An 11,682-nucleotide genomic window follows, 5' to 3' on the forward strand; every position below is an offset into this window, starting at 1 on the left:
CCACCAACTTTCCTCAATTCACAGTCCACCTCGTTTGTCCTCCGAAGTTGTAAAAGATAAGTATTAAGATGTGGGGCAGGTTTCTAGAGAATATTTCCTATGTTTAGTCACTGGCTTGGAGAGTGGGTCCTTGTAGTCCTTGAAGCTAATTGAGGGAATGAGTTTATTTGACATGAATCAGCTTCCAGTAAAGCGAGTCTGTATAAGATATAGTGAATTGCACAATCTTAAGTATGTTCGGGAATGATTTTAGTGAATCGCAATACTTTAAAGGGATCCCGTTAAGAAGGTAGCCTTTGTGTCGAATCTTGGAGAGTTTTTCTGTCTGTCGGTTTCCTTTTCTTCCCAAGTGCCTAGGCATGCAGCGCAGAGGAAGACGCCTAGTGGTTTTTAGTTTACCCTCTAACGCATTTGGTTTAGAATATGCATCTGTCTGTGTTCTGCTTTGTATACATCTGCCAGTTGTCTACTCAAAAACAGTGACGTACAAAGAGAGTCAGTATCTGAAAGTGACAGCGGCTATGTGTAGAAGCATTTATGCCTTTTTGTGTGTGTGAAGCCTGCATAAGTCTCCACCTTGCTCCTTAGGGACTCTGTCTGCAGTGTGGCTCTCCTTTTTAGTTAGGCACAGATGAGTGCTGTTTGCATCATTCTTGTACTGGTCTGTCCTCTGCTCGTAGCCTTGAAGGATTTAGACAAATTCACAAAACAAAACAAAACCCAACAACAAAAACCAAAACCAAAACCAACACACACACCCCCAAAAAATAACAAGCAAAACAAAACAACCCTGTACCACCAAGAGAGATATTATAGCTGCCTTTCTCATCTCCACTGCCGGGTAGAGGTGAATTTGAAAGAAACTATCATTTACAAATGGATGTGCTTGACAACTAATGGCCTCTAAGGCCACCGATGTAATTTAGGATCAAAGTGTCTGCTAAGCAAGCAAGGTGATCTCTGAAGTTAAAAATCACTGGTCCACATTTCCATGGTGAGCATCACATCACTGCAACCCTCCACCCGACTGGAAGAAGCGTGAGAACTGCATACTGCCTGCCCCGTATGCCCTCCCAAATGATGGTGTTGTTTCGGGAACAGTTCCCTGACAGTAATGCTCTGGGGAAGTAAATATCCCTGCCACCCACGCAAGAATTACAGCAGAGAATTAAATGACGGAGGAACTAATGCTGCCACTTAAGACTTCGCTTCCACAGCTCAGAGAAAAAGTCCCCATGCATCATGAGATGGAGAGTGCAGGGTAGCCACGAACTGACCTTGTAAGTGGGCATGGTGCCACCTGACCAGATGGTCTGGAGCCCCAAGGTTGCCAAGAGTGTCTTCCTGATTCCAAAGCATGGTTGATGGACGTGCCGATGCACTTGTCATTTGGACGGCTATGAGCTTCTGCCTGGGGTCTTAGGACAGATCTTAGTCTCCAAACAGATTAATCATTGGGAGGAGGTAAGAGTCCTTCCTGCCTGATAAAGAATAGATCGTGCCTGTGGTGGGAGAGGCTGGCCGGTCACTCACCTCTCAAGAGATGCCTCTTGCCTTCCTACTTGCTATTTCTCAGAATGTTAAAGGCATAGTGCCAGAGTGTCAGGGCTAAGAAGACAAAAGCCACCAATTCACCCAAAGGCATTCTCAGTCTCACTGAAGGGGAGACACACAGGAAGAGCAAAGCATTTAAGTATGACGTCATGTTTAATGTGGGGTGACATGAATAGAAGACAGAGCAACAAGACACAAACACAAACGTGGGTGGTGACCTAGGGTCTAGGGTGCTTCACAGATGCTCACTCCTACATTTGCCAGTAGAGAAGGACGGAGTGTGTTTTGGGGACATGTAGACTAGGACACAAAGGAGCAGAGGGAGGGGTTGTCTTCCAGGTACTATGAGAACTAAAGGCACAGTGACAAAGGCCAGGTTGGAACAAGTCCATACCAGCCCTCAGGGTCTCTTGAAAAACAGAAGATAAGGCAGGATTGGTGTTGTGGGCTGTATTACCAGAAACCTGGGAGCCCTGGGCAGGTGGCTTGAAAGATTGGCCCGGACTACAGGGTGAGCTCAAGGGCAGCCTGAACAACTTATTCACACTCTATTTGTTCAAAAAAAGAAAGAAAGAAAGAAAGAAAGAAAGAAAGAAAGAAAGAAAGAAAGAAAGAAAGAAAGAAAGAAAGACATGAGCTTCTTCAAGGCCTTTAATTCAATCACTACTGCCGGAAACAAAAACAGGAACAAAAATAAAGCCATAAGGCAAAGGGGAGGATTCTGATGATGGTGAAGGGGAGCCAAGAGGGGGCATGGGGTAGAGCTGTTGCTGGAAAAGAAGTAATGGAATTCGCACAAAAGACAGAGACTTAGAGGTCACCAGGCATGAGTCTGTCATTGCGTTAATATATGTTGTTCTGTTGTTCTCTCCTCAGATGTTTTGTTCCCTTGGTGTAGGAAACAAGCAAACATGATTGGAACAGGTTGCCATGCTGAGATTTTTTTTAGACTAGATAAAGAAATAGCAAATAGTCAGACCCTTAACACCCTTAGAAGTAAGGTGCTAAAATTTAAAGCCATACTGTCTAGGCACCCGGGAAATGAAATAATGCCAGGAGAGGGACCATTGGTGGTGAGAACACACTTGAGCATGGTAGGAGAAGTGTATGTGTGAACCAGCAAAAGGCTCGTGGTAGGCTAGAGATGTGTTTCCCATTGCTGATCTGTCAAGCTGCCGTGAGCCTTGCCCCTCGCAGCCACACAGTTTATCCTCTTACAGTACGGGAAGTTAGCAGCCTCAAATGGACGGGCAGGGGTGTGCTCAGCCCGGAGGTCGCGAAAGAGAATGTGCTTCCCAGTCCTTTCCAGCACCTAGGGGACACCTGCTTTCCGGCTCCTGCCCTCGCATTCCTGCCACCTCTGCTCCCCCGCGTCTCCAGTCACATCTCTTTCCCACCCTTGACTCTCCTGCCTCCTTATAAGATCAGACCCTCTCCTGTAATACAGAACTATCTTCTTGATTCTTAACGGAATCTACAAGAACTGGGTGTTGTCCCAGTTCTGCCTTCAGTGATGTGTTGAGAGCAGATAGCCACCAGAGGGCAGCAAGGAGTATGATATGCTGAGCAATCCACAGATCCTACAAGGGTGGACATAGGGGCCAGGAATTCAAAAACGGACTCTAGGTAACTTCTCTTCAGGAATTCACATTGCATATAAAAGACAGAGAAGGATACAGTGTAAAACCATATAATTGAAATATGTTAAACTAGGGAAAGGAGCTAGATTAGGGGAATTTACCTAGAAGATATGACTTGTGAGATGGCCTGGAGAGATGTATAACGTTTCCCGGGAAGGCAAGAGGAACAGGTCATTATAAGAATAAGAAGACCACTTAATTCTTTGCAATCTGCATTAGTTTAATAGGGCTCTCAAGAGAACGTTATAGACAAAATCTTTTAAATAACAGAATTTGGAGTTCTTATAACGTAAGACATTGGAACTTCCAAGTGAAATTCCAAGTTCCAAGTGAATGCTTGGCTCTTCTAGGGGGATCTTTCCTTGAACGTAGTTGTCATTGGGTCTTCCCTGGGTCTTTCTTGTGCTTGGGAATTCCTGTTTCTCTACCTTTTCCTAAAAAGACGCTAGCATGTTGAGTCCCGCTACCATGACTTTGTTCAACTATAATTACCAATCTCCAAATGCAGCCTCATTCTGAGGTAAACTGAGCATTGGGACTTTACCATGTGCGTTTTGAAAAGATGTGATTTAGTCCATGACAGTTCTTTCCTTCCTGCCCGTAGGCTATGTGAAACTATCATGTTTCAATTATCAGGCTACTGAAATGGAGACTGATAGCTATGGGAGTTTTCAATGTTTCTTTTAATTTCATACAGACACAGTTCTCAGATTAACTTCCAGGTCTGGTTCTACAGACTGCTAGGTGCTCTGGGAGATGCTCCCACTGCAGAAACATCTAGACACTGAAGGGAAAACGCTGTGGTAGATTAATGGGTTCTTAAGAGTGAGAATACATTATTGGGTATATGTAGTAAGCCGATCTTGAAATAAATCCAATCTTGAAATAAAACATGGAAACAAATGTTGAGATCAGGGTAAAACTGAGAGTACTGGGCAGTGACCAGACGAGAGCGGAACGGAGACCTCAGGGACTGAGGTCCTTAGCAGGACACATTTTTCATGGAGAGCTTTGTTGTATCTATAAGAAAAAGCAGCTGAGTTTTAGACATCTAGTTTGAGCTACAGTCTTCGAGGGAAGCTTGAAGAAATCTTAAGTTAGTGGAAGCTTGTGAATGACAGACACAAACCTTTTCTGGAAGAAAAATAATCTCATTTGGAGTCTACAAAATAAGGTAACCTTAAGATGGAATAAATATAAAATCTCAATTCAAGACTGTTAAGTATTTGGGACAGAGAGCTCCCAGGGGTGAGGTTCAGAGGAGCGTATGTAGAATTGAAGGCTGTAGACACAGACACCATCTGATATGTAAGATCTAGGCAAGGGTTCTAAAGAAAGAACACCACACAAATAGGACCTAACAATACCAGAGTGTCAGGATGGCTATACAGATTCAAAATACAACTGAATGGGACATCCACCGTCCCATGACCATAGAGGAAAAAGTAAGGTCCTCAGTAAGCATGCTAAATAAACTGTAAAATAGTTTATTGTGTATAACCGCAGAGAGAATTATTGATCTAGCTCATTTGTTGGAATAAATTGCTGGACCACAGCATACAGAACAGCAGGATGGGTGATTAAAGGAGATATTAAGAGAGATGGCGGACAGAGAGAAAATTCTAACACACTCAGGACTTCAGCACCCGTTAATAGAGAACATGAAGGAGAAGGAAACATTTAAGAAGCATTTGACAGAGCATTTTCCCAAAACCATGATGAAAGCACAGAATTATAGCTTTAAGATGCATTAGGAATCTAAAGCAGACGAACAAACCCAAAGGACAAAATTGCTGTAAAATTAAGGAAAATTGATTTTGGATGAAAAAATAATAAACAACATTAAGTCCAGAAAGGATACATAATTATAGACATATAAGAGATTAATGGTGCAACTTCATGGTAGGAACTTCAAAGTGAGAAAACTATTAGAAAAATAAAAACTGAAAAATAATCCCACAGAGGGTTGGAGTGATGGGATAGATCTCCACCAATTATGAAACTGAGTAACATTTTGAAAGTTTATTGTCAAGGAAATACTGAGGTATCCTATCTGTCACCCTGTCCTTCTGATTTCAAATAGAATGAATCCCCCTACGTTTGTAGAACTGAATATAAACACTCAGAGGCTAACAGGCACATGAGGTACAACTTGGGAACATGTAACTTGGGAACATACTTGAAATCAAAGCTGAACAGGAAAGGACATCATGTATAGGCACTGCATTGACCTGGGTGCAGAGACTCCTAAAGTTAGAAGCTGACCAAGTCCACATCTGGAGCATCGAGTGAAATCCTTCAGGTGTCACACACTGAATAGCTGATACAAGTGGTGATCCTCATCCTGTGGGTTGCAACCCCTTTGGGGGTTGACTAACCCTCTCACAGGGATTGCTTAACAAATATCTTGTATGTCAACTATTTATATTACAATTCATAACAATAGCAGAATTACAGTTAGGAAGAAGCAACAAAATAATTTTACGATTGGGGTCACCACAACATGAAGGACCTTTAAGGGGTATTTATTAAATTAGGAAGGTTGAGAATCACTGAGCTTCAGTAAGTGGAGAGCCATTATGTTATCTCAACAGATAAAGAAAACCAACTAAAGGATAGTCAGTATCTGTTCATGATTTCAAGTGAAAGCAATGATCCTGCCTAGGAGATTCCTCCCGCACAGCATCTGAATGAGGTGCATTAGAAGAATCTCTCGCATTCACTGACTTTCTAGTGTTTGGATATCTCAGTGGCTTTATTGAGGCAGATAGATTTCAAATACTTAAAGTGCAAAGTTTGATACATTTTGACACAGGTGTATTGCACACATAGATACTCACTGAACAAAACTCAAGATAACCAACAGATCTGCCATCTTGTGGTCTGTCAGTTTAGTAAGTATTTTCCAGAAATTTCTATAAACCTAGTCACATATAATGTACTTTCTTTGTGATGGGCATTTCTCTTTCAGCATAATTATTGTTTTGAGATTTGTCTATGTTGTTTAACTGACATCTTATGCCTTTTTATAGCTAGGTAGTATTCCATCAAGCAGACATTTCTACCTGTGTGTGGATGATTGTTTTCTAGTTTGGGTTGTTACAAATGAATCTAGCATGTCTGCAAGTGTGTGAGTGTCTAGATGCAGCCATTTCCATTTCTTTATGAAAATTAGCTACTAGAATAATGATTGGGTTGCTTGTCTGGCATGTGATAAACCTTATAGCCTGTCTTCAAACCAGGATCTACAGTTTTATATCCCCACAAGAAGCCTGAGAGGAATCCAGGGTTCTTTTTATTTTTTCTCTTATAGCTTTTAAAAATGATTTTACTTTTGTTTAGATGTGTGTGTGTGTGTGTGTGTGTGTGTGTGTGTGTGTGCACACTTTTACGTGCAGGAGGTAGCAGAAGCTATATGCTAGCTTCAGAGATTATAAAGCTAGTTAGTCAGTTGTGAGCTTCCTGATGTGAGTGCCAGGAACAAAGCTCTGATCCTTTAGAAGGGCGACAAGCACTCCTAACTGCTAAGCTGCCTTTCCAAACCCCCTTCATGGCCTCTTGGATTTTAAATATTCTAGTTGTTGTATAGCTTTAATCTAGTTTTTTTAAGCTGCATGCCTCTAATTAATAATATTGGTAAATATCTTACAATATGTTCATTTGTTCTGTGTAGGTGTATGTGTGTCAATGAAGTGTGTTAAAAAAATCTTTATCCAATTTTATTATTGGGTTATTTGCCTTATCATTATTGAATTTTTAAAGTCATTTTGATACAAGTACATTATTAATATTTTCTCCAGGAATGTGGCTTGCTTTATAGCAAAACTTTACACTATTTCTTCTCAGTCATCCTTGATACCATCTTCTGACCATGATCTGTTCAAAGGCCTGAACATCCAGCCAAACAATTGGTCAGAGGCACTGGGTTGGTATCTAGTCACGTGTCTGTTCTTTTCCTCCTCTTCCTCCTCCTCCTTCTCCTCCTTCTTGTCACTGTAGTTCATTTCAATCTTCTTAATCCCACTTCTGTTTCCATTGTGTGTGAGTGTGTGTTGTTCTGCTTAGGAAAACACACAATATTCATTAAGTGTGGTTTAGTCCCCTTTACACGACAATGTCCAGTTACTTATATTTTCTGAAGCTGATATAATTTAATTTTTACTGCTAAATAAAGATCATATATATGTATATAATATATATATGTATATATATGCATATATATATATATATACATAAAATCACATTTTCTTTAGCCATTTCTCATTGATTAGCATTTAGACTTGAGGCGGTGTAGTTGGACTGTGTGGTAGTATCATTTCAGAAGCTTCTATACTGATTTGTCAGTGTCTGTATCAGTTTACATTCCCACCAGCAGTGTATAAAGGTTCCTCTTTCCCTGAATCTACGTCACATTTACTGCTGATTATTTTCTTGATAGCCACTGTAATGGAATCTAAAAGTAGGTTTGCTATTATTTATTTTGCTGTTTCCTAAGGATGCTGTCAGTACTCTATGAGGTTCAAAAAATTAATGTGGGCTGTCATTCATCCAAAAAACAGAGTTTGGCTTTTAGAAATTTCAGCTCTGTTCCCATAGGATAGGGCTCTTTCCAAGAGGATGTAGACACTGTCTCTTCTTTACATTAAGCTTGAGCTACGGATTTCATTACTGGGCTTCAAGCTCCTTTTCCTTTCTATTATTAACAGCTTCATTATTCCAGAGAGTCTCACTAAAATATTTTAAATACCAAATACAGGCATCCAGAGCCTTTCATTTTTATAAGCATATACGTGCACCGCTTAATAGGGGGTGGCCTTATTAATGTGCCATTGGATGGGTTTTGTTTGTTTGTTTTGTCATTGTTCAAACACCATAGACTGTATGTACTTCCATCTCCTGAGAGTAATGGGGGGGGGAGGGATACTGCTTAACGGCTACACCTCACCATGGTCTTTCTGCAGCTTCCCAGAGAGAGAGAGTGTTCTCTCTGTCTCTCTCTGTCTCTCTGTCTCTGTCTGTCTCTGTCTCCTTTCTCCCCCCAACCCCTACCTTGGGACACTACAGTGCTGCCCTTGTCCATTTCTATATGATGCTTGGGTATTCTACATAACCAAGCCTGAGTTGTCTCTTCCTCCCACCTCTGATTGTAGGGAATACCATACATTCCCTCTGATTGTAGGGAATACCATACATTCCCTCTGATTGTAGGGACTACCATACATTCCCTCTGATTGTAGGGAATACCATGCATTCCCTCTGATTGTAGGGACTACCATACATTCCCTCTGATTGTAGGGAATACCATACATTCCCTCTGATTGTAGGGAATACCATACATTCCCTCTGATTGTAGGGAATACCATACATTCCCTCTGATTGTAGGGAATACCATACATTCCCTCTGATTGTAGGGAATACCATACATTCCCTCTGATTGTAGGGAATACCATATATTCCCTCTGATTGTAGGGAATACCATGCATTCCCTCTGATTGTAGGGAATACAGTGTCTTAGGTGCAGACTGGGAAAAAGAAGGTTATATACAGGAGAGTGACTAGAAGCATCTGGGCAATATTTCACATCACTTTTTATCTTAAGAATTTATTTGGACCCAATCTTGTAGGTCTGTTGATCAAGTGCTATTGTTTATGCTCTATGTGCTGAGCCTGCAGAGTTGGATAATACCTGGTTAAAGGGCAGCTCAAGTTTTAGGAAGACCGAGGCCAATTAAGACTCAGTATCAGGATGGAGAGATGACTTTGTGGTTAAGAGTACTGACTATACTTCCAGAATTTCTGAGTTCAATTCCCAGCAATCACATGGTGGCTCACAACCATATGTAATAGGATCTGATGCCCTCTTCTGATGTGTCTGAAGAGAGGACAGTGTATTCACATACACAAAATAAATAAATCTTTAAAAAAAAGACTCAGTATCAACTCAAAGGCTGATTTTGGAAAGGAAAGCAGTTTTCTTCTAGTAATATTAAGGATTTTCTCTACAGTCCTAATGGTCTACTCTGTATTGTAACTGTAAGGCCAGACAGAGATTCTATAGAACACTGCTATTTGGTGTGGACTCTTTAATATCCACTGGACTAATGGATGGTTTGGTCCCAGTGCTACAGCATCTTAGGCATCATCCTGGATGGTTGCTAAGCCTTCTCATGTTCTAGGGTCCACCTAAAATTAGTAGCTGTGTGAAGCACAGTACGAAAAGGCTTAGGAGACACTCTCGGATGAATTATGTGTTTCCTGTTTGGCACAAAGAAGGCCACTCTGCATGTGCCCATGATATTTAGGGATGTGTTCACATGCACCACAACACTGAATCTGTGGAAGATTCAGATGCTGTCAAATTTGTGTTAATTTTTTTATCCTACCACCTGGCATGCAGTTTACACTAGTTATCACTTTGAGCACACCGGGTTTAGTCAGCACAGTATTTCCAGCACTTTTGATGTGATGGACCCGTGTGTTTCCTGTAACCACACACAGTGAGCAGAATCCCTGAGGATTAAATTGTGACCTAAGGTGAGAGAAGTGATATAGTCCTGAAATGAGACTGTGCAGTTGTATTACCACCCGAGAGCAGCCGAGCCCTACTGCTCTTCAGTAACAGATAGAGGGATGAAAGCAGTTTCTCCCTCAATAGCTGTATGCCAGGTGGCAGTGTGTATGTCGGTTCGTTCCAACGTTGAAATCACATCTGGAACGGCAGGTGCAATTGGAATCAACACCTGTTTAAGACTTTATGATAGCCCATTGCATTTTCAAAACCCATCTGTTTCCAGCTTATCAGCAGAGGAGTTGAAAGGCCATGCAGTGGACCTCACTAGCCTTCCAACTTTCAAGGCCTTGACACGGCACCAGTCCCCGAGATCCCTCCAGGGATGCAAACTTGCTTTGCTTTCCCACTTTCCTGATGTAGTTATCATTAGGGATTGCACTTGGCCGTGCCTGCTGTAACAGCCCTCACTCCACAGTGAGGGAAGCAGTGTGGGGGTTCTGCCAGAGCTGAGAGTGCCTGTTTTAATTATGCATCTCAGAGCTAGGAGGAAAAAATGACATAGTAAGATACACATTAGTTAACCCTACATTGGGCACTTGGCCCATAAATTTCCACTTTGTATATGTACATACACATTATATGTGTGTATGCATATGTGTGTACATATGTGTGCATGTTTAAGCCTAAATTCTGCATATGAGAGGAAATGTGATACTTTTGTCTTTATCCCTTCCTATTATCCCTTCTTCTTCTTCTTCTTCTTCTTCTTCTTCTTCTTCTTCTTCTTCTTCTTCTTCTTCTTCTTCTTCTTCTTCTTCTTCTTCTTCTTCTTCTTCTTCTTCTTCTTCTTCATCTTCTTCTCCTCCTCTTGCTCCTCCTCCTCTCCCTCCTCCTCCTCTTCCTCTTCCTCTTCCTTCTTCTTCTCACTGTAGTTCATTTCAATCTTCTTAATCCCACTTCTGTTTCCATTGTGTGTGTGTGTGTGTGTGTGTGTGTGTGTGTGTATTCTTCTGCTTGGGAAAACACACAATATTCATTATGTGTGGTTTAGTCCCCTTTACATGACAATGTCCAGTTATATTTTCTGAAGCTGATATAATTTAATTTTTACTGCTAAATAAAGATCATATATATATATGTATATATATACATATATATATAATCACATTTTCTTTAACCGTTTCTCATTGATTAGCATTTAGACTTGAGGCGGTGTAGTTGGACTGTGTGGTAGTATCATTTCAGAAGCTTCTATACTGATTTGTCAGTGTCTGTATCAGTTTACATTCCCACCAGCAGTGTATAAAGGTTCCTCTTTCCCTGAATCTACGTCACATTTACTGCTGATTATTTTCTTGATAGCTACTGTAATGGAATCTAAAAGTAGGTTTACTATTATTCATTTTGCTGTTTCCTAAGGATGCTGTCAGTACTCTATGAGGTTCAAAAAATTAATGTGGGCTGTCATTCATCCAAAAAACCAGAGTTTGGCTTTGAGAAATTTCAGCTCTGTTCCCATAGGATAGGGTTCTTTCCAAGAGGATGTAGACACTGTCTCTTCTTTACACTAAGCTTGAGCTACGGATTTCATTACTGGGCCTCAAGCTCCTTTTCCTTTCTATTATTAACAGCTTCATTATTCCAGAGAGTCTCACTAAAATATTTTAAATACCAAATACAGGCATCCAAAGCCTTTCATTTTTATAAGCATATATGTGCACCGTTTGATAGGGAGTGGCCTTATAAATGTGTCATTGGGTGGGTTGTGTTTGTTTTTGCATTGTTCAAACACCATAGAGTGTATGTACTTCCATCTCCTGAGATAAATGCATTATCCTTAGGTGATATCTATTCTGTTAATTTTTTGTCAACTCGACACTATATATAGTCATCTGAGCTTATGAGACTCTGTAACAAATGAGGCTAGTCTTATACATTTCTTTCATTTTTATATATATGTTTTTATTTCACATATAT

The sequence above is a fragment of the Apodemus sylvaticus genome, chromosome 7, assembly GCF_947179515.1.
Source record: "Apodemus sylvaticus chromosome 7, mApoSyl1.1, whole genome shotgun sequence".
Lineage (NCBI taxonomy): Eukaryota > Metazoa > Chordata > Mammalia > Rodentia > Muridae > Apodemus > Apodemus sylvaticus.